Here is a 21656-nt window from a genome sequence, read left to right as displayed (position 1 = left end):
CAACGTCGATTACACAAATGAGGAGTCGGTGATTGCACTGAAGAAACACTTTATTCGGCTGACTAGCGCCCGCAAAAGAACTAAGCAACTTGGTGGCGGCGATAGCAACTAGCTTGTCGACCGTCGAACTAAGAACACCCGTCGCAGTAGTCAATGCTCCATTTAAAGGCTGCTCAGAGTAATCTAGATAACGCTGCAAACTGCTACTAGCACAACCTGGAACATTGTAGAAACATACGCAAGTGATCGGAATCTTCTAGACAGATCTCGGCGCATTGTTCGCGACAAAGAAAATGATATCGGGTCGTATCGCGACAACAAGCATGAACAAACACGGGATACAGGAATAATAAGCGCGCCAGAATCACAATAATAAGGCCGCATGCCAGCGGCTGTCGAACAGGAAAAAATAAAGATTTAAACAATTTTCTGCAATATGTGCAATGGGCAGGGCAAGCTTAATACTACCTTATTACTTCTCTGCCAATGCATACGGAGGAACGCAAATATATGTTTGTTATGAGATGACGTACGAAGTACCTCCTTTCACGAGCCCTGAAAAACTGCACGAATCAAGGTGCTGACTGCAAAGAAAATGTTTATCCCGAATAAGGCAATCATATGATGAAATGTGCTGCGTTTGTGGATTACCAAAATGCGGAAGAATGTCGGTGCAAGTAGTGCACTCCAAATATTTGTTCATGCTCGACTTCAAAGCAGTGCCTACGGCGCTGTATTTTCATGGCATATGCGCATGTATTTGGTCGCTGAAGAATATTTTTTACTGGAATATTTCTTCACGCTTCGACAAGGTGGACGGTGTCGTTGGTATTCTTTTTCATCAACTATTGCATTGAGGAGTGAAAAATTGACTTCAGTCGCTGCGCCTAAACTCAATGTTTCACTGCTCTATGCAGTAGATGATTTCTTCAGACCTTCCTCGGAGGCCTTGAGAACAAGGCCGTTAATTTCTTCGAAGTGACAAAATTGAGGTCATAAGAATACAATGTCTCCGCCGCATGTTTGTCGCTTGCAAACTTCTGGTTTATGAACTACGAAAGATGCTCCAAAGCAGAGTGTGGAGCCATGTCTTTCAGAGATTTAGGCAGCAAGTTCGTGATAAAGCCTAGATATTGGACGAATTACCTAGATACACACTACACACTTTCAGTTTTGATATCAGGAACAGGGTGATACAGCGTAATTGAGAGCCATAAAAATCAAAGGCAAATTTCGTTTTCCTTTAATTTCGTGTGAGTTCCACTACTTCCCATTAAAATATGCATTTGAAGGCTTGTTCACTTGGGTTTCCAAAGATTGCACCTTTACCTAGTGGTGTAGTTACGCTTAGCAACGTCGCCTGAACTAATTCTAGATGGTTGTTGGGTCAACAGGTATGCATTATTTCTGAACGCTTGTCTAGGTATAGCATGAATTGCTGCCTTACATTCTGCATCCGTTTCCGCTTGGATTAGAAACCGAACTTGTCGTTCGTCAGTAAATTGGCCAAAGTACATCCAAAGAACTTGCACAAAAATATTATCAACGCTCTTAAGGCGGAAGCTGTCAGGGTTTCACTGTAAGAATGGTACCGCCGCCTTTACCACGCAGGTTGCTTATAAGAGAACGCGCCATAAATCTTCAGATTCAAATATGCTATTTATTTGTATGATTAATGCAGTAACAGGCTCATGGAATCGTTTATAACCCAAACTTAGCTAACCACCATGTACCATCAGTCACCCTGTGGAACTATCACGTGACGCAGAATATACTCCAGCCACGGGCGGCACTAAGTATTGAAGGATAAAAAGCCTACACCTAAGGGCCAAGAAGGGTCGATCAGTGCTCTAAGCTTCGGAAAATGGATGTTTTCGTGGTGTTAAGGCACACCTGAATTTTATGTTTCATTATTTGTACTGCCAAGCAAATGCGGCTAACACCAGCTGCAGCTCGCGCCATCGGGCAGCTACTAAGAATGATTGATTGATTGATTGATTTATAGAAGGGGAAAGACGCGGTAACTGTCTCACTTGTTTTCTGTGGACACCTCAACCGCACCGTAAGGGAAGGGAGGAAGGTGGGAGTGAAAGTGGAAAGAGTGAAAGTGGAGCCGTAGTGGAGGGCTACGGATAATTTCGACCACCTGGGGTCGAAATTACTCCGTTTTTATATGTTTCGTTATTTGTACTGCCAAGCAAATGCGCGGCTAACACCAGCTGCAGCTCACGCCATGGGGCAGCTACTAAGAATGGCGTGACGAATTGATGACTTTTCTATTTGATGAATCAACCAGACGCTGAAACCAGATGACACCAGAGATGAAACAGAAAATGAACTGGCATATCTAGACCACACATGAAACTAATCTCTCCCGTCGCTTCCTCCATCTTTTTTTGGTAACTCTTGTTTACTTTCGTGACTATGAGGCTCTTTTGCTGTTGTTTTTACAACTTATCTTAGTAAGCACCCCCACAAGCTGTACCATGCCCTACACGTTTCCTGTACTTGATGCTGTCACGTTTGTTTTTCGTGTGTTTTGTTTGGTGAGATGGGTTTTTATTCCGTGTTTTTAAATAAAAAGTTTATTTGTGAGAAAGCGCTCGTGTTGTGTCCTTCTACACTTGGTCCTCGTTTTTCGCGCTACCTACAAAATGAACAGACTCTATCGATTACCTTATCCCCAATCTGTGCCATGTTCTTATTTTTGCCTCCCGAATCAGGAGAAAGGGCTTTGATCTTGTTGCCTACTGCGACGTCGTTTGGGTTGGCTGTAGGTACAGCGCATGGAACCAATGTTCTCGAGTCGCGGCGCCGACGACGACGACGACGAAACGCAGGAACGGGCGCCAAAGAGCTGCACTATAATATCTGTACTATAAAAAGAAAAAATAGCCTTTTTTTCAGTAGAAATACGTAGCCCATGCGACGGGCTCACCGCGGGTCGCGCCGCTGCCTGTGACGTCAGGTGACGACATTTTGAGGACTGGGGCAGCTGCCAATGCAGCGCCTTCGCTGCGCTGTGTGCTGATCGCAGCTCTCTGTGGCTTTGTTAATGTCATTATGGCGCGCCATATCCGCGCGAATGACCATCGGGATTTTTATTGCATGCATCCGTACCAGATGCGCCCACAAACGATGCAGCACTTCCGTTGTGGGGAGCGTATATTTTACATGAAATCTTGCTTTGGTTACATTAAATCATTTCGAAGAGCAGTGTAAAAGGGAAGGAAAGGCCACAACCAATAAACTAGCCGACTACCTCCACCTCAAACCTCCCGCCTCACTCAAAAATTCATTGATGTGAAAAAAGGTGGTGGTGAAAACTTTTATTGTCCGGAAGAGGTGACACCGGAGTTCCGGTACCGCTCGCAGGCGTCCAGGGAGCCCGATGTCACCCTAAGGGGCAGGGGTTAGTACACGAAGCGATTCGCCGCTTCAGTTGCCAGACGGATAATGTTGGCATGCGTCGCCCGGTCTTCACTATGAAGCGCGGTTTGCCATGCTTCTGAGTCCTTGAATAAATTGTAGCCCGGGGAGTGGCTGCACTCTCAGAGGATATGTTTTCGAGTTCCTATATCGTTACAGAATGTGCAGAATTGGGCCTCCGGATTTCCAGTTTGCGTGAGGTATCTCCATCTGGGAGAGATGTGGTTCTTGGCTTGCAGGCGGCGCCAGGTGACTGCCACTGAGGACGCGTGGGGCCTATCTGGGGTGATATGTCCGCCGTCCTAACTTGCACTGCTCAATGACTTCGTTGTAGGTCGCGAGCATCTCGACTTTAAAGTTAGATTGAGGCCGGCGTACCCCCCGGATAATGAACGCTCGGGCAAGGGCGTTGGCCGCTTCATTTCCTGGTATGTTGATGTGAGCGGGGGCCCAGGTTAGGGTGATCCCTCTTTCTACGTTGCTTTGCGATAATATGTTCAACGCGTAGTATGATATTTTTTATTTGCACAAATTCTTTATGTGCCGATTTTCTATTACTGATGATCACCTTCGCGTCCGTACTAACGCCCGCTAGGGCGATCGCCGCTTCCTCCGCTGCCGTGGCGTCTACTCCGCTTGTATATATATATTGCCTTGCTCTATTCCGGATCTGTCGACTACCACCGAGACGTAGTTCCCGTCATCGTCAAACGCGGCGTCTGTGTAGGCAACCGTCTCGGGTGGCATTCTGCTTAGTTTTGTTACCAAGTGTTTGGCTCTGTGCTGGCGTCTTTCCTGATCGTGTTGTGGGTGCATGTTCTTGGGTATCGGTGAGATCGTGAGGGCTTTCCTGATTTTGGACTCAATGTGGAACGTCTGGTACTCAGTGCCTCTGTTCCCTTGTAGTCCTACACAGCTTAGAATCTGCTGTCCTGTCTCACTTAGACTAAGGCGTTCGAGTTGCGCCGTTCTCGTTGCTTCCGCTAACTCCTCCCAAGTGTTATGCACGCCCATCCCCTCTAATGCCTCGGTTGAGGTCGAGATTGGGTGTCCCAGTGCTCGTTTCGTGCATTTCATTATTATGGCGTCTAACTTGTTTTTGTCAGCTTTTTTGATGTTAAGGAATGAGGTTAAGTAGCAGATCCGACTCAAGATGAAGGTCTGGACCAGCTTCAACTTGTCCTTCTCCTTTAGCCCTCGACCTCTGACCGAGATTCTTCTGCTGATGCCTATCACTTGGTTTTCGTGCGCGTCTAGCTTAGCTATAGTCGTGAGGTTGTTTCCTGCTTTGCTAATGAGCATGCCCAGAATTCGGATCTCATCTAATTGCGCAATTTCTTTCATGTTCAATTCGATCAAGATTCTGGGAGGAGATGCTTAGTTGGTTATCCGAGGCCGAGGCCTGATGATTAGGAGTTCCGACTTCGTCGGGGAGCAGCTCAGCACTTTACTTTTGGCATGGAGGTCTACGATGTCGGCTGCCCGCTGGAGCCTTTCCTCGATAGACCCATCGCTGCCCTCATTGAGCCGAAGGTTCACGTCGCCTGCGTAGTGAAAAAAGGCCCCAGGACGCGGTTAACAAATCCTGCTATGAGTGGCAGACGTAATACCTTGTGGAAACGGTGAATTTTAGAGCAAGTTAGAAGTGCTGTTTCCTAGCTCTGCGATGCATGCGATGCATGCTAGGCACTGGTGGAGCCATTAAGCTGGTAACCAAGTCAAACGCGCCGCTGCTTGAGTCATGGGGCATTTAGCAGACCTAAAGAACCTTTTCCTTTTGTCGTACGCTCAAAATACACGTTCAATGAATTGACGGCTGACCAATTGTTTCGGCAGCGTGCCGGTATGGCTCAAGAGGAAAGTATACAACAGTTGCATCTTTCTTGTACTTACCTATGGGGCTGAAACGTGGAAGCTAACAAAGAGGGTACTTAAGTTGAGGACAAGGCACATGGCTATGGAAAGAAAAATTGTAGGGATAACGATAAGAGGTAGGAAGCGTGCACAGTGGGTAAGAGAAATATCTCACGTCACTGACATTCTTATGGAAATCAAGAAGAAGAAATGGGTATGGGTAGGACATGTAGCGCGAAGAAAGAATAACCGATGGTCGCTTAGGGCAACAAACTGGATTCCAAGGGAAGGAAAGAGTAGCTGGGGCGGCAGAAAATTAGGTGGGCAGATGATATTAAGAAATTCGCAGTGGTCAGGTGGATGCAGCTCGCACAGGACCGGGTTAATTGCAGAAATATGGGAGAGGCCTTTGCCCGGCAGTGGGTGTAGTCAGGCTGATGATGATGATGATGGTGATGATGTATGTTGTAAACCGAGCTGCAGGTCCGCTGCATCCATACCTTCATGAGAACACCATGTTATTTATGTGTTTGCTTAAAAACGGCTCTCCTCGTCGTTTTCATTTCCGACCTTGCATCCTCAAACAAGACAGGAATTTGTAAAATGAAGAGGCAGCAACGGGTGCAAAATAACAAGGCTATTATAAACAACTTCGATGATTGCTTGCTTGGACGCATCGAAAAAAGCCTCGCTTTGTGCGCCCTGTACCTGAATGCTCCCATACTCAGCAGAGCGGTACACGAATTATCTTCTAATAACGCTCCCCTAGAGGATCCACAAACATATTAGACACGTGCCGTACCAGAGAGAATCTCACACAGTCATCACATCCTAGCTGTGACACATCAGTTCGCTTTTCTTAATCATATGCTCGCTCGCAGTGATCATCAGCTCGTGCTGATGATGAGTTGTTTGATGTTTAGCACAGAAGACTTTGCGCGGAGCTTTGCGCAAAAAAAAGAATAAAAATAAAAGCTAGACGCGCGAATGCGTCGATGCTTTCTGCCCGTCCCTTCGCGAGATCGCACTCATGAAACGATTGTAATCAACGCTAAACGTAAGGGCTCACATATAAACCAGACCTGAATAGTTGGAGTAATGGATCTACAAAATACAAGCCTTGCCTCTGTTTTCTTCTTTTAATAAAAGCAGTTTAGGAAATGATGACTGGCACACCTCTTTTGTGCGAGGAAATAGAAGGAACGGAATGAGCCCTGTAGAAATCGCATTAGGAACAGACTGGATGTACACTCATGAAAATGCTTCGGCTATAATGTTTCCTCTGGTCGGCTTGAATTTGTATCTTCTCAGGAGCGAGCGTCGCATTGCGCCGCGAGCTTTTGACACAAGAGAACACGACATCGTGGTGTCCACAGCCGTTGGTGCATCCGAACACATGCATGCAAAGCTGTGTTGTATCAGGTGAACAACTCTAAGTAGACGTGTTTTGTCCGTCCGCAGCACACGCAAGACGGGGAACAGCGCACGCCGAAAGCTTCCTCCGTTAGCTCTGAATGCCTCTGACTCCTCTAAATGACGTCACGACAGGCGGAGAAGCGAGGTTTCTCTTACTGCTGTCCTCCTCTGTAGCAGTCACACGGGGCGAGGGAGATTTGAATTACGCGCTTTCAGCCAACGATTGCGCATGCGTTTTATGCATAATCGATAAAATACCTTCACAGACATGACCAACAAATATTCTACTTCAAAAATCTAGAGTATTGGCGTATTTTAAAACAGCTGCCGTGTCCCTTTAAATGCAAAACCAATATAGGCTAATAGGAAAATTTCAGCGTTCGCGAAAATTGCTCGAGTTGTTTCGCGAAATGTGTCCGCGAAATAACGCATTAGGTTATCGCAGTTTCTCATCGCAGTATCCCCTTTCGGATAGTCAGCCCTTCAATTCTTGTCGAGGAGAGAAGTCCATTGATGCCAATGGCCCCATCGACGAAACCAAAAAGAAAAAAAAAATTAACAAGCACCCAAACACGCAAGACAGAGATAGACGAGAAAAAAAGGCATTCGCCGTTAATTTATTACGCGAAGCTAAGTGCAATGCTGCAATTTTTTTATATTGGCGGGCGAGATCATGCATCTTCCACGTCATGGTTCCGTTTGCCTATAAAGAATATTTGCTTACGTCCAATAACTCCGTCAGCGACGATGCCGACTTATCTGGCGCGGACCCTTTTGCGATCGCATAAAAGTTAGCCTGATCTTTAAGCTACGCCTTAAGGGACTGAAGCGATAGCGGTAGCTGGGCCTCTCGAATTGTGCGCTTACACATGAACGTACACAGTTTATAAGTTTCCACTTGCTTGTAAGCCGCACAGTCATGTCTTACTTGCCCAGGACGATAGCGCGGATGATTCCAAGCACAAAGGTTGTGGTCTTCAGTGCTGCCTCAAGTCTGAAATGCTAGGTTTTTGTGTTGCCAGATCAAATAATTTACGAAGTTAAATATTTTAAATATCTGACGAAATTTATTTGCAATAAATGTGCCATTTTTTTTATGTCCAATTGAACCGTGCCATCACATCTGCCTTGAGCATCGTTGCGTGTTAGAAATTTCCTAACGAGATCACGTAGATGTGGCGGCATAGTCCTCGAGAAATAAGGAGTTTCGTAACACTGCAAAGCTAGCCGCGCTGAAAGTTAGAATTTTTAACAATCGCACACACACGAATGACATAAAACAGGTATCCGCAGTTTGTATGTCTACTCAAGGGTATGTTTACATTCTAAGGCAAGAAATAAATGGGATAGACACACTGAGTTTGCATTTGTAGTTGTTCTTTCGAAATGTGAAGACCGGCCTCATCGCAAATGACTTGCCTAAATGCCCTCTGAGGCGACCTTCATGCATAAAACGAAGATAGGCCAATGGCTGAAATCAAGAGGACAAGGAGAGTGGTAGCCAATAAACTAAAAATTAGTGCTCGGAAAGAGCTTGCGAAAAATGCACGTGGCGATAAACTAGGGAAGAAAAGTTACTTTTTGTTTTTGTTGTTTCTCGAACAAAAATCATTGTGTACTCCCGAGCAGTTTAGGTGACTCTTCTATTTTCAACGCTGAGAAGAATGTGGCAAATTGGGAACTTTATCTCAGTGTCAAAATTGTATAAACTATAGGTAGGAAAGTTCATTTTCACTAAGATGTTACATATACACCACGATGCAGAATATCGGCGCTGTGAACTCCTTCTTCCGGAATTGTTTGTGGAAATTTCACCCACATATATGCATCACTCTTTCACATGTGGCGCTCTCAGGTTTCTACCAAATGACACAACCGTGTTTTGCGAATGTGTTTTCCCCAGGGTAGGCCTGCTTACTATAACGCAATTCAATGGAACAATCCGCACAGTGTGGTCTCAAGAGGATATCGAATAGTTCATAATTTGAATTGGAAAACTACTTTTAAAATGGTGATTCAGATTATAGCGCGGAACATCTTGACTGTTCTTGATTTTGTAATTATTATTGCTAAATGCCGGAGGCAGACCTTCTGTGTGCCCTCCTCTTGCCTGCGCTTTGCCTTTCTTTTTTTTGCAGCAATAAAATATGTGCGTTTGTTCAACAGTTATTTCTTTTTGTGCACAAATCATTGCGTGTTTGCGAATAGTGTAGGTTGTTCTTCTATTTTCAACGTTTTTACGAAAGGGGTAAATTGAGAAATTGAACTGAGTGCCTAGTAATCATTCACCTACTATAGTGCACAACGCACCATTCTTATACTGAAAAAATTGAACTTACAAGATATTTATGTAAGAGCATATCATAGCACTGTAATGAGCAGAACAAATGTACGGCAGATGTCATGACTGCATGGAAGTTATGTCGAGGGTCTTGGAGACATGACATTTCTAAAAAGCACTTTAGTCTTACCTAACTATCACGGATTATAAAGATGCAAAAACAGCACCTCATTAAGGACCTACGCCGCTTCACTTGGAGGATATAGATTGTAATGAGGCGTGGCATTCCATAAAAAAGAAAACTTAAAAAGGAAGTGACGGATGTGACCTAAATATTTCTACAAAACCGCTTTCATTGCTCAATTTATATTGTACACATGCAAATAAAATTCGCTACAGCAGTAAAGCAGTGTCAAATTTTCCAATGCAAAACAAAACTGAGTATAGACAGAAACAGACTAGACAAAAATTTATCTGCGAGAAAAATAAATTAATAAAAATGGGATACAAACTGCCAAACCTGTATATAAATGTACAACAAATGAGGTATATTGTTAGGCCACTGCCCTCTTACTGGTTCTGGGACGCGACTTCTGTTACAGCATCCGTGTCTTCTCGCGGGCATTCTTTGATTTTCACTTGAGCTGGAGAAGGGCTTGAGTCTTTTTTGCAGCAGCGAACACCTGCAGCATCAATTCAGGTGATCGCTTTCTTGCTAGCTGCGGGACGTTGAACCTGTCGCTTTTCTGAGGAGGGATAGAGGAAGGTAGTGGTATTGTTTATTATTAATCAAAAAGAAGGAAAAGAGTGTTACCGGCTGCGGCAACTGCTATCTAAAATCTGAGGCGCCTGAGCGGCAGCCGGCGGGAAAGATGAGGGGATAGCGAGAAGAAAGCGAAGGGAAATACAGACGGGAGAGATAGGAGGAAAGGACAGGAGAGCTTTGTAGATTATTTACAAAATACAAAAAGGACAATGGGTTCGCGTCGCTCGCGCGCAAATTTCGCAGCACTGTCCACAAATGCCTGCGCGCGAGCGGCCACTGTATTTGCTTACAACATATATAGCATATCTCGTCGCAGAAATCCACCACGTGTCCCCTGTGCAGGATGCTAAAACAGAATCCTTTTTTTTTTCACAGTGGCAACCAACAATTTAGACATGATTAAGTCATTGCTCATTTCTAATTGGTGAACGGCGACGCCCGCTTGAGCCGTTAGAGGCAGACAGGTCCCCGCCCCCTTTCTTGTGTTTACAATAGAAAAATGAAACCGACATCCTAAGGCCACAATTTTTTTGCTCGTGTCCGTTTTCCCCTTCTGTTGTTAAGGCCTGGCAGCGAGCATGACGAAACAATTCAGGAATTTGTCGAGACACAGAAATGCGGAGGGGGCAGTGGCGGTCCTTCTGCCAGGAAAGAGTAACAATTCCATTTATTTTCAATGGCTTTTTTGTCAGCAGTGCACTGGGTCCGAGGCTTATCTCAACCCACTGAACAGTGCCCGCCCTAATTGACACATTGGGGCTAATTGACACAATGGGGAGGCCACCGAAAATACTAGCCCTATTAATTGTCTACCAATGGGTTAAACAGTGATGGTGACCGAAGAAAGTCAGTCTTTGTTGAGGCTGCGTGCTTAGCACGTAGGTCTGCAAGTGCTTCCTTTAACTAAAACGTTCAGTCGACAAGTAAGGTCATGTAAGCCGTATCTCAGTAGGAGGTTTTCTTTTTAAGTTAGAAGTTGCATTTGTAGCTTGTAGTTTGCCGTTATATATTTCCGTAAATACTGTTCATACAATTTTCTTTTGAAAATCAGAGTCCGCTTCATCGCTTCCTGCTTCAAGATCGCCGAATCACCACGTTTGTGGAGGTTTGTAACCCCTCTCCATAGAGAATGAACATTCATTGATAATTACTGGCGCAGGACGACAGGATTCTGCACCCTTCTTCAAGCGGCAAGCAACGATTTCTTGTGCAGTGGAAGCATTTGAAGTGTGGCTTTGATTGCTATACCAAATCCTTAAGCAACCCCAAGGGACCTGTATATCTAGCCTAGGCATACCTTGTCTGATTCGCGGTCCAGCCTTTCTAAGGAGTTAAGTTTTCTGCTTACCATTCCATTCAAAGAACTTACCTTCGCTAGCATAATCAACCAATTTGGAAATATACGGGCTCGCGGCATTATGTGACCCGCCATTCAGACAGAGACAGAGACAGAGGGAGCTCATGTCGCCTATAATCTACTGCTTTACAAGAGACGTGCTCCTGAGTTCTCGCTCCATCGAAGTTCACCATCGCTGGCATCAAGGAAACATTCCCCGGGAAAAAGAGCCTTCAAGCTAAAGAAATGAATGATTACCACTGCGTCAGTTTTCTCTATGCCATTGAAATCCACGCGGGCGAACAAGCTTTAAGCGCAGGGTGGGGTAAAATATTTCAAGCCATAGGTTGACATTTTAGGCATAAGACTCATGGTTCATATGGAAAGGGTCTCAGAGGCGAGAACAAGGGTTCTTAGGCATCGTACGTAGCCTCTAAAATTCGTGAGTGCCGAGCACGCCCTGCGACGTTACTCAAGAACAAGCCCTGAACACACAGGTTGCCGCACACACACACGTATACACGCCCGTGCATACATGCTCACAAGGCGAGAAAGAACATGGCAGTTTACAGATGGTGGCTGATATTGAACTTGGCGTGTGAAAGATCCGTGTTCGGAGACATATGGAGAAGTTTGAGCGCAAAAAGCATAAAAGCTAAACGCCTACTCCCCGTGGGTCTTTCCGCTCCTCTGCGTGGTTCTTCACGGCAAACGCAGGCAGGAGCCAAGCAAAGTCAGAGTACAGAGAAGTAAAACTGAAAGTGCGAGAGGATTTCCAAAAAATAGAAGAGCAGACTAAGGCAGGAAAGACGTCTTGGTAAAAGAAACGCCAAGGGAAAAAAACAATTGCACCAAAGCAAGGCAAGGGTATGTATTTGCAGAACGTTTCAAGAGGGCTGTATCACAGTATTCCTATTTTCATTCCAATGGGTATATTTACAGATGATCAGTGGTTGCTAAACTGATTAAAATTCCTACGTGACTCTAGCTTAGCTTCGGAATACCATCTGTAAGAAATATGCAATACAATGACCTGTATTTAACGGTACAAAACCTACGTATAAGCACGAGCTGTTGTATTGAGCAACGCAGATCCGGCAACCTGTTCGAGCAGAAAGATCAACAGCGGACTCGGAGTGAATTGGTACAGCGGTCCTCGTATTGGAGGTCCTCGAGCGGCACATAGAGCACTGATGACGTCTTCATTTCTCATACGCAAGTGCCGTCACGTCAGGTGGCATTGAAGCTGGAAACTTCCGTGCTCTGCTAGGCAGAAAAAAAAAATGGTCACGATATCATTTCTTCTTTCCAGATTACAAACGTTTATTACACTCCAAACCTGAAAAAAATGATGTTCGCTACATAGACATGTAACAGAGAGAGAATACACTTTGGTCGCAACTTTTAGGGCCTCTCACTAGGCAACCGACTTTCAACACGACGGGTAGATGAATAGAAGCTGGTCCGAGATGAGCCAGGCCCCGTATGAAAAATGTGAGGTAGGGATTATGTGGTAATTGTATGGCGGAGGGATATTTAAACACCCAGTAACATGTTCCTTTGATATTTTTTTTATTTATTTAGTACATACTGCAGACCCTTTTCAGGGTGCAAGCAGGACAGGAATATATTGTTAAGAAAACTCAAAAGATACAGAACACAATCAAAAGAAATATGCATAAAAATGAGGAAACATGTTTTGCGAAACTATGACAGTGCCAATACATGGTTTCAATCGGATATTGTCCGCGAAAAAAAAAAACGAATATTTAAAACAGTCAGTTTTCGCCAAATATGGCCTCAATGAGTGAATGTGATGATGTCGAGTATGCCGTGTGGATAGAGGGGATATGTACTGCGAAGGATCTAAACCTAAACTATGGTTAAGTAAAGAATAATGAACCCCAAGGCGATCTTTTCCTCTTAGCGTTTCAAGTGAATCAATATTTTTAGCCGCCATGATCTCAGTGGGGGAGTCGGTGATTTTAAATTTCGAATAGATAAACCTAACAGCTCCTCTTTGAACCCTTGTTAATTTATAGATGTTGAGTTTAGAAAATGGGTCGCATGCAATCGAAGCATACTCAAGCTTTGGCCTATTGTAAGCGTTATACATTAGCAGGTTTACGTGAGAAGGAGAATTTCTTAGTTTATGCCACAGAAAACATGGCTTTGTAAATGCAGAGCAGCGTATGGTATCTATATGTGAGTTCCAGAAAAGATTGCTTGTTATTGTCACACCTAGATATTTGTAGCTATTACCCTGCTTTAGTGTTGATGATCCGAGGGTATACACGTGGTTGATCGAGTTTTTTTATGTGTTATTTGCATCGAAACTGTTTTTTCAGTGTTAAGAAACATGGAAAACTCACTGCACCAGTCAAGAACATTTTCAAGACACCGGTCAAGTTCATTCTGATCGTTAGTACACGTAATTTGACGGAATACGACACAGTCATCAGCAAAGAAGCGAATACGCGTTCCTGGAATAAACACATTAACAATATCATTGATGTAACTCAGAAAACAAAGGCCCCAAGACGCTTCCTTGAGGCACCCCAGAGGTGACTGGGAGACAACTGGAGCTGCACCCACCGACTGAAACAAATTGCACTCTATTGGCGAGGTAATCTACAATCCATGATATCAAAATGTTTGGAAGATTGATGTTTTTTTTTTTGAATGACTATTTTGTCGTGAACTTTATCAAATGCTTTGCTAAAATTCATAAATACGGTGTCTATTTGACCATTAATATCCAGATTTTTAGCAAAAGTATGTACTATAGTAACTAATTGAGTTATTGTATAATAGCCCTTTTTAAACCCATGCTGAAAGTCGCTTAATACGGAGCGCTCTTCAAGAAAGTTGTTAATATTCTAAGCAATAACGTATTCGAGCATTTTACAGCATGCGGAAGTTAAAGAAATAGGACGGTAATTTTCTAATAATGTGCAGTAACCTTTTTAAAAGATGGGAACAATTCTGGCAGTCTTCCATTAAACCGCAAGTTTTGATGATGACAGCATAGATTTTTCAAACCCAAAAGATACTTCGCAAATATTTCGGCATAGCGTCGCAATAATACATTAGGTAAATTATCAGGACCGGAAGAAGTGTTAGGCTTCAATTCTAAAAGCAAAGCGAATACACCAGGGTGGCTAACAAAGCCCACCTCTGATACAGGAAAATATGACGTGCTTTGCACACATTGTATACCTGCATCAGAGAATACGCTGTGAAAAAAATTAAAATTGCGTGCAATGTCGATCGGATCAGTCAGTGTATCTCCCTCCACTGTTATTTTTAATATATGTTTTATGCTATCACTCAGGAAGTTCCAAAATTTACTTGGGTCATTTTTAACAAAACTAGGTAACGTAGTGTTAAAGTACAAGTTCTTTGACTCACGAACTGCACGTTCAAGATTATTTTTAAGCCTTGCAAATTTATTTAACTGGCGTTTTTTTTCTTACATCTTTTTAGCTTTCGCGCATAGTGAGCAGTACAGGAAATGCGCTAGTGTAAAACTATATAAAAAAAAATCAGCGAAAAAGGCAAAAGCGTAAGAATACGAGATGTGTTTTGTTTACCATCAATATATTGTCACGGTGTTGGCGACTGGGGCAAGGTTAACAGAGCAGGTACAGGTAGAATTACACGTCCTGCGAGTTCGGAGCCGATTCACTTCAACGTCGTTTTGCACTCCGAGCGCCCCCTGGGATTCCTCCCTCCTTAAGCGTAACGCCCACAGTTACACGTGCACACAAGCGTACAAAAGCAACCTCCCCCCCTCAAAAACAGGTTTGTAGATGTAGTTTGTAGGCACCGTGCAAAGTACGGCTTCAATCGCAAGGCATGAACTGTCTCTGGACGAGATAGCCGACGGCCTGTGTGCTCTGATCCATCCGGGAGCACCTCGTAATTGACGTTACTGATGCGTCGCACGATTTTATACGGTCCGAAGTAGCGGCAAATTAGCTTGTCTGAAAGGCTGCGGCGTCGAACAGGAGTCCACACCCACACCTGGTCCCCGGTGTTGTAGGAAGCTTGTCTGTGACGGAGGTTGTACCGGCGTGAATCCCTGTCCTGTTGCTGGGTTAAGTGGACGCGTACTAGTTGGCGTGCTTGCTCAGCATCTTGGGCAAACTGCTCGGCGTCAGAACAAAGTTCGGTATCTGTTTGGTAAGGGAGCATTGCGTCCAGCATCGTCCGAACCTCCCTGCCGTAAACGAGGCGAAACGGCGTGAAACGTGTAGTCTCTTGAACTACCGTATTGTATGCGAACGTCACATATGGTACGATCGCATCCCAAGTCTTGTGCTGGGCGTCGACGTACATCGCCAGCATATCCGCGATGGTCTTATTAAGCCTTTCCGTCAGCCCATTGGTCTGCGGATGATAAGCAGTAGCTTTTCAATGCGCCGTACCGCTGAGATGAAAGACTTCGGCCATCATTTTTGAAGTAAAGGCAGTCCCTCTATCAGTAATAATACAGGTAGGAGCACCGTGCCGTAGTATGATCTGGTGTACAAAGAAATGGGCAACTTCAGATGCTGTACCACTAGGTAACACTTTGGTCTCGGCATAGCGAGTCAGATAGTCTGTGGGGATGATTATTCAATGTTTGCCACCAGAGGACCGAGGGAAAGGACCGAGAAGGTCCATGCCGACTTGATCAAATGGTGCTCGTGGTGGTATTATGGGCATGAGGAGGCCCGCAGGCTTTGTTTGCGGAACCTTCCGACACTGACATTGCCGACAGCTCTTGACATAGCGCTTAATAACAGTGGCAAGGTTGGGCCAGTAGAATGTCTGTCGTATCCTAGCAAGTGTGCGAGAATAGCCCAAGTGGCCAGATGTTGGTTCATCGTGGCACGCGGAAAGGATTTCCTCTCTCAGAGCTGTGGGTACCACGAGGAGGTAGGTTCTTGACTCGGATCTAGAGTTCTGTTTATAAAGCACACCACCTCTCAGGCAGAAAGTTGAGAGGCTCCGAGAAAAGCACTCAGGTGTGGTGGCTGGCTGACCTTCTAAGTAATCGATCAGTGCTCGTAAATCTGGATCGGCACGCTGCTGATGTGACATATCTGAAGCATCAACAGCTCCGAGGAAACTGCCAGCGTCATCCGTGGCTGGTGAAGGGACCTCGACAGGCGCGCGGAAGAGCGTGTCTGCATCTTCATGCTTATGTCCGGACTTATATAAACAATAGTGAAATCGAACTCCTGTGGGCTAAGGCTCCATCGCGCCAGGCGGCCGCATGGGTCACGCAGGTTGGCCAGCCAACACAAAGAATGGTGGTCAGTGACCACTTTAAATGGGCGACCATAAAGGTAGGGGCGAAATTTCGCAGCAGCCCAAATAATGGCGAGGCATACCTTTTCAGTAGTTGAATAGTTCGTCTCGGCGCGGGGGAAAGTACGGCTGGCAATGACTTGTTCAACACCCTCTTGACGTTGCACGAGAACCGCCCCAAGGCCAATGTTACTGGCGTCGGTGTGTATTTCTGTCTCCCCCTGCTCATCGAAATGGGCTAGAGCAGGCGGCGATTGGAGACGGAGACGCAGCTCGGCAAAAGCAGCTTCATGTTCGTGAGTCCAAACAAAAGGGGTGTCTCCCCGGGTGAGCTGAGTCAGCGGTTCAGCGAGATCAGCGAAGTTATCGATAAAACGCCGATAGTAACTGCACAAACCGAGAAATCGGCGAACAGCTTTCTTGTCACGTGGAATCGGAAATTCCGCAACAGCAGCAATCTTGTCAGGGTCGGGCTTCATGCTGGCGGCGCTGACGACATGGCCGAGAAATTTAAGCTCTCGGTAGCCAAAGTGGCATTGCTGTGGCTTAAGTGTCAAGTTAGCGGATCGAAGGGCTTCGAGTACTGACCGCAGGCGCTGAAGATGTTGTGCAAATGATTCTGCGAAGACCACCACGTCATCTAGGTAGACTAGACAACACTGCCATTTAAGGCCGGCGAGGACAGTGTCCATCATCCGATGAAATGTGGCCGGCGCGGAACACAGGTCGAAAGGTAGAACTTTAAATTCGTAAAGGCCGTCGGGTGTGACGAAGGTCGTCTTCTCACGATCTCGCTCATCGACCTCAATCTGCCAGTAGCCACTTTTTAGATCGATGGACGAAAAATACTTTGCACGCCGAAAGCGGTCGAGAGAGTCGTCAATCCGCGGCAAGGGGTAGACATCCTTTTTGGTTACGGCGTTCAGTTTGCGGTAATCGACGCAAAAATGTAACGTGCCGTCTTTCTTTTTAACTAGAACGACCGGGGATGCCCACGGGCTATTGGAAGGCTGGATAACATCATCTTCGAGCATTTCCTTAACTTGTGACCTAATAACTTTGCGCTCGGTCGAAGAGACGCGGTAGGGGTGCTGGCGGATTGGGCGCTCATTATCGAACGTCACGATCTGGTGCTTGGAGATGGGAGTTTGATTCACTTTTGACGACGATGCAAAACACTCTTTGAATTCGAGTAACAATGAAAACAGCTGGTCACGCTGGCTGACCGATAGCTCTGAGCTGACATCGAGATTGTCGAGGGATGTGGGCGGTGGCACGGTTTCTGTGGACAAGCACTCGGAGACATCAGAGATGCGTTCGGCGAAAGCTACGGAAGTGTCACGAAAAAGGTGCCGATACTCGTGCGAAAAATTTTAACAAGTACCTTGGACTGACCACGGTGAAGATATATCAAACTGCGGGCCACGCAGACTCCTTGTGTCAACAGTAACGATATGTTAGTTTCGGCTATTGCGTCACCATCATTAAGGGCATTGCATTTGACATTAACGAAGGTGCTGGTTCAGGGTGGTAGAGTGACACTGTCCTCATAAACTCGAAGCACATTGAGTGGTCGCTTTGCACCGCTGAGGGCCACTGCTTTCTCAGTAGAAAACGAGACCTTAGAATTCCGGATGTCAATAATTGCGCCATATTCACGAAGAAAATCTACGCCCAGAATCAGGTCACGCGAACAAGGCAGAACAAGGCAGCTTACAAGGCAGCTTACCACAAATGTTGATTATTGAATTTGAACTCTGGCCGTGCACATGCCCAGAGGAGTAATCATATGACCACCCGCGGTGCGAACGTTTGTGCGAGCCCACGGAGTCAAAACCTTCTTGAAAACTGCGGCAAACTGGCTGCTCAAAATAGAATCATCAGCGCCAGTATCCAACACAGCTCGAATATGGCGACCATCCAGTACTACGGGTATGTCCAACAAAATCTGCTCGCGAATGTCAGGCTTCTGAGTCTTTGAGTGCTCTGCGTCGGTGTACGCGGTCTGCTTCACCTGCAATTCATCGTAGTTGCAGGTGCGTTGTTGCAGCGTTCGTTCCACCGGCAGTTCGTCGTCGTTGCGGGTGCGTTGTTGCGTCATATGTCCCACCGACAATTCGTCGTCGTTGCGGGTGCGTGGTTGCGTCGTTTGTTCCACCGGCAATTCGTCGTCGTTGCGGGTGCGTCGTTTCGTCGTCGGTTCCACCGGCAATTCGTCGTGGTTGCAGGTGCGTCGTGGTGGCCTCGAGGCGGCGTTATGTTCGGTAACCGCGGACTTTTCCAATGTCGATGCGTAGTCTTTCCGTGTCCGCATCAATGGGTGGTCTCCCGCGCCGCGATGTCCATATAGTGGATGTTTCCTCAAAGAATTCTGCAACAGTTTTCGGCGGGCTGCGCACCAGGCCAGCGAAAAGCTGCTCTTTGACGCCACGCATGAGGTAGCGCTGCTTTTTGTCTTCGGACATCGTAGGATCCGCACGCTTAAACAGGCGCGTCATGTCTTCGATATACGCCGCGACGGTTTCGTTAGGCATTTGGATCCGAGTGTGTAGAGCGCGTTCGGCCCGTTCGCGGCGGTATGGGCTTCCGTAAGTTGCCGCAATATGACGTTTGAACTCACTCCAAGACGACAGCTGCTCTTCATGGTTCTCGAAGCACGTCCGAGCGCCATCCTCGAGGCTGAAATATTCATTTCGAAGCCGTGAGGCGTCATCCCAGAGGTTGAATGTAGCTACCCTTTCGTAGTGCTGCAACCAGTCGTCGACGTCTTCATAGGTGTCCCCGTGAAAGGTCTTTGGGACGCCGGGGTTTTGTAACGTCATGTAGGTGGGGGTCACGCCAGGCATTGCGACGACGTCGTGGCTACTGGTAGTCATGCCCGAGGGGGAAAACTCAGGTGGCAGGCCTCGTTGCCTGCGGCTAGTGCGGTGAACGGGCGTTTCCTCGAATATATGACCAGCACTCCTGTTTAGTGTAGGGGTACGGGACATCAGACCTGACCTCCACCAGATTTGTCGCGGTGTTGGCGACTGGGGCTAGGTTAACAGAGCCGGTACAGGTAGAATTACACGTCCTGCGAGTCCGGAGCCGATTCACTTCAACGTCGTTTTTCACCCCGAGCGGCCCCTGGCAATATAGGCACTGCGCAGAGAAAAGTGAAACAAAAATAGAAATGTAATACAGTATGTGTAGAAACCGAACGAATAAATATCAAGAGGTTGGCCTGAAGCACTCGCAAACGAGCACTAACAACTTGTAAGCTTAGAAATAACTCACGTCGTATCAAAGTCGATTGGACGTAAAAAACGTCCACAGTAGCAAAGACTGCTTTAACAGCAGTCACTCCACCCTTTTGCATCGTACTGAACATGAACCGCACTCCTTTAAAATCATACTGATGGCCTCTGCATGGAAAAGAAAATGCCATTCGAGTAGTAATGATGAAAAAGTTCATTTGTTTGCTCTAGCCGGTAACATTTGGTTTGGCCATGCCGTCTCCATTTTACACCTAAACGTTCAATGGCAGCACTACTGGCAGCACTACTGTCTGTATAAAAGAAGCAGGGTATTGCCACTACGTTGTTCGCGGCATTCCGTTGTGAAGCGCTCCAGACGGCCAGCATGCTCATCACCTTAGCGACCTACTCTAAGAGATGATTCCAAGCTATACAAGAAGCCTAATGAATACTGGCGCTGCTGTGACAGCGGCATGCATGAGCCAGGCGCTGGATTCCCTTCAATCAAAATAGAAATTATAGTGATGGCTGAGCTACATTCTAGATTCTTCGTATTCAGACTTAAAGTAAAACCATCAATAGTAACAAAAAATACCGAAATAATTCGATAATCGTGTGTCCAAAATTTACTAGCTATCAGAGTTTAAGATAAGGTGGAATTTATTCTAAATTTCGATGCATTCCTTAATTTCTCCCGCCATAACCCATTCCATAATTTTTCAGGCTTGCGCTGTTACTTCATTAACGAAAATACAGATTTTCAATGCAACTATCTATGCGTTGCATTTCGACACCAAATCATCTAATATTCAAGCATGCTTGTTTCGCCACTGATGGTATCTAATTCTACATTTACGCCATCGCGATTTTTTTTTAAATAAGCATAGTTCAAAAATTTTGAGTACATCAACAGTCTTCTGTAAAATCAGGCACTGCTGATAATCATTATTATGCGCATAGCCTCTTAATGTACCTCGCACCTTTGTCAAACCCTCAGTCCCGGCCGTGGAGGTTGTTTTTGATTAAGGGTAAAAGCAAGGAGCCCGTGTTCTGTGCGATGTCAGTGCACGTAATACCACGTAATACAAAACACAGGAGGTCACAGTTTCCAGAGCCCTTCACTACGGCGTTCTTTATAGCCTGAGCCTCTTTGGACTTTAAATTTCATAAACTGAACACAACTTCTCGCAAGGAACAAAAATTAGGAGCTTGATTCATACATTACATTCGTAAGCAGATAGGACGGTTGAGGAACGACCGCACGGAGTAGTTGACTTCGTTCGATCTTCTTGCGTGGAACTTGCTTCTGATAACACTAAAACTCTTTATTCATATCTTTTGTATTCAATTTACACGAACAAGTTTATCAAGGGGCTGTTAATATAGCAATTAAAGACTAACGTTTATTAGTTGGTTGTCGCGCTTAATTAATGTATGTTAATATCGTCATGAACGAGTGTGTTTATGTATACTTATTTAAAAAAATTCTGAAAAAAATTCTTTTTGCTTGTTCTCAAAAATACAGCACATCTACACTCAATCAGGTATTTGTGCTTGTTTGCACATTACAGTTCCTAATACACGTTTTTGTTCAACTGCACTTACACCGTAGGTACATGGCAAAGCATGGCAGACAAAACAACACAGGTATAGTCGCGGGACAATTTCTTTTTTTTTTTTCATTTCTATAATGAATGACCTTGACCAAAAGATCTGCTAAGGAATTAGGTGAGGCTCGCTTTGAATACGTTATTTTCCTTAGTGTTTGAAGGCTGTAATGAAAAATTGTTATCGAAAACGAGACCACAGACGGTGTTGTCTAAAATGCCTAAAATATGTTCACGTAATTGTGCCCTAACATAATCCGTACGTTAAACCTCTTCAAATCCTAGCACTTTTGCTTGTTGTAACGCCAAAAATAGTTTCGTCAAGTTTCTTTGTTCGCGCGAGTACATACGAAAATGTGAAAGAAAAACGGAGAATAGCCGGGAGAGCAAACAGGCGCCAAACACTAAAGGTAAACAGAGAGGGCTATTGAGG

Source organism: Amblyomma maculatum, chromosome 10, assembly GCF_055883805.1.
Source record: "Amblyomma maculatum isolate TAMU_Amacu chromosome 10, ASM5588380v1, whole genome shotgun sequence".
Lineage (NCBI taxonomy): Eukaryota > Metazoa > Arthropoda > Arachnida > Ixodida > Ixodidae > Amblyomma > Amblyomma maculatum.
This window is presented reverse-complemented; position numbering follows the sequence as displayed.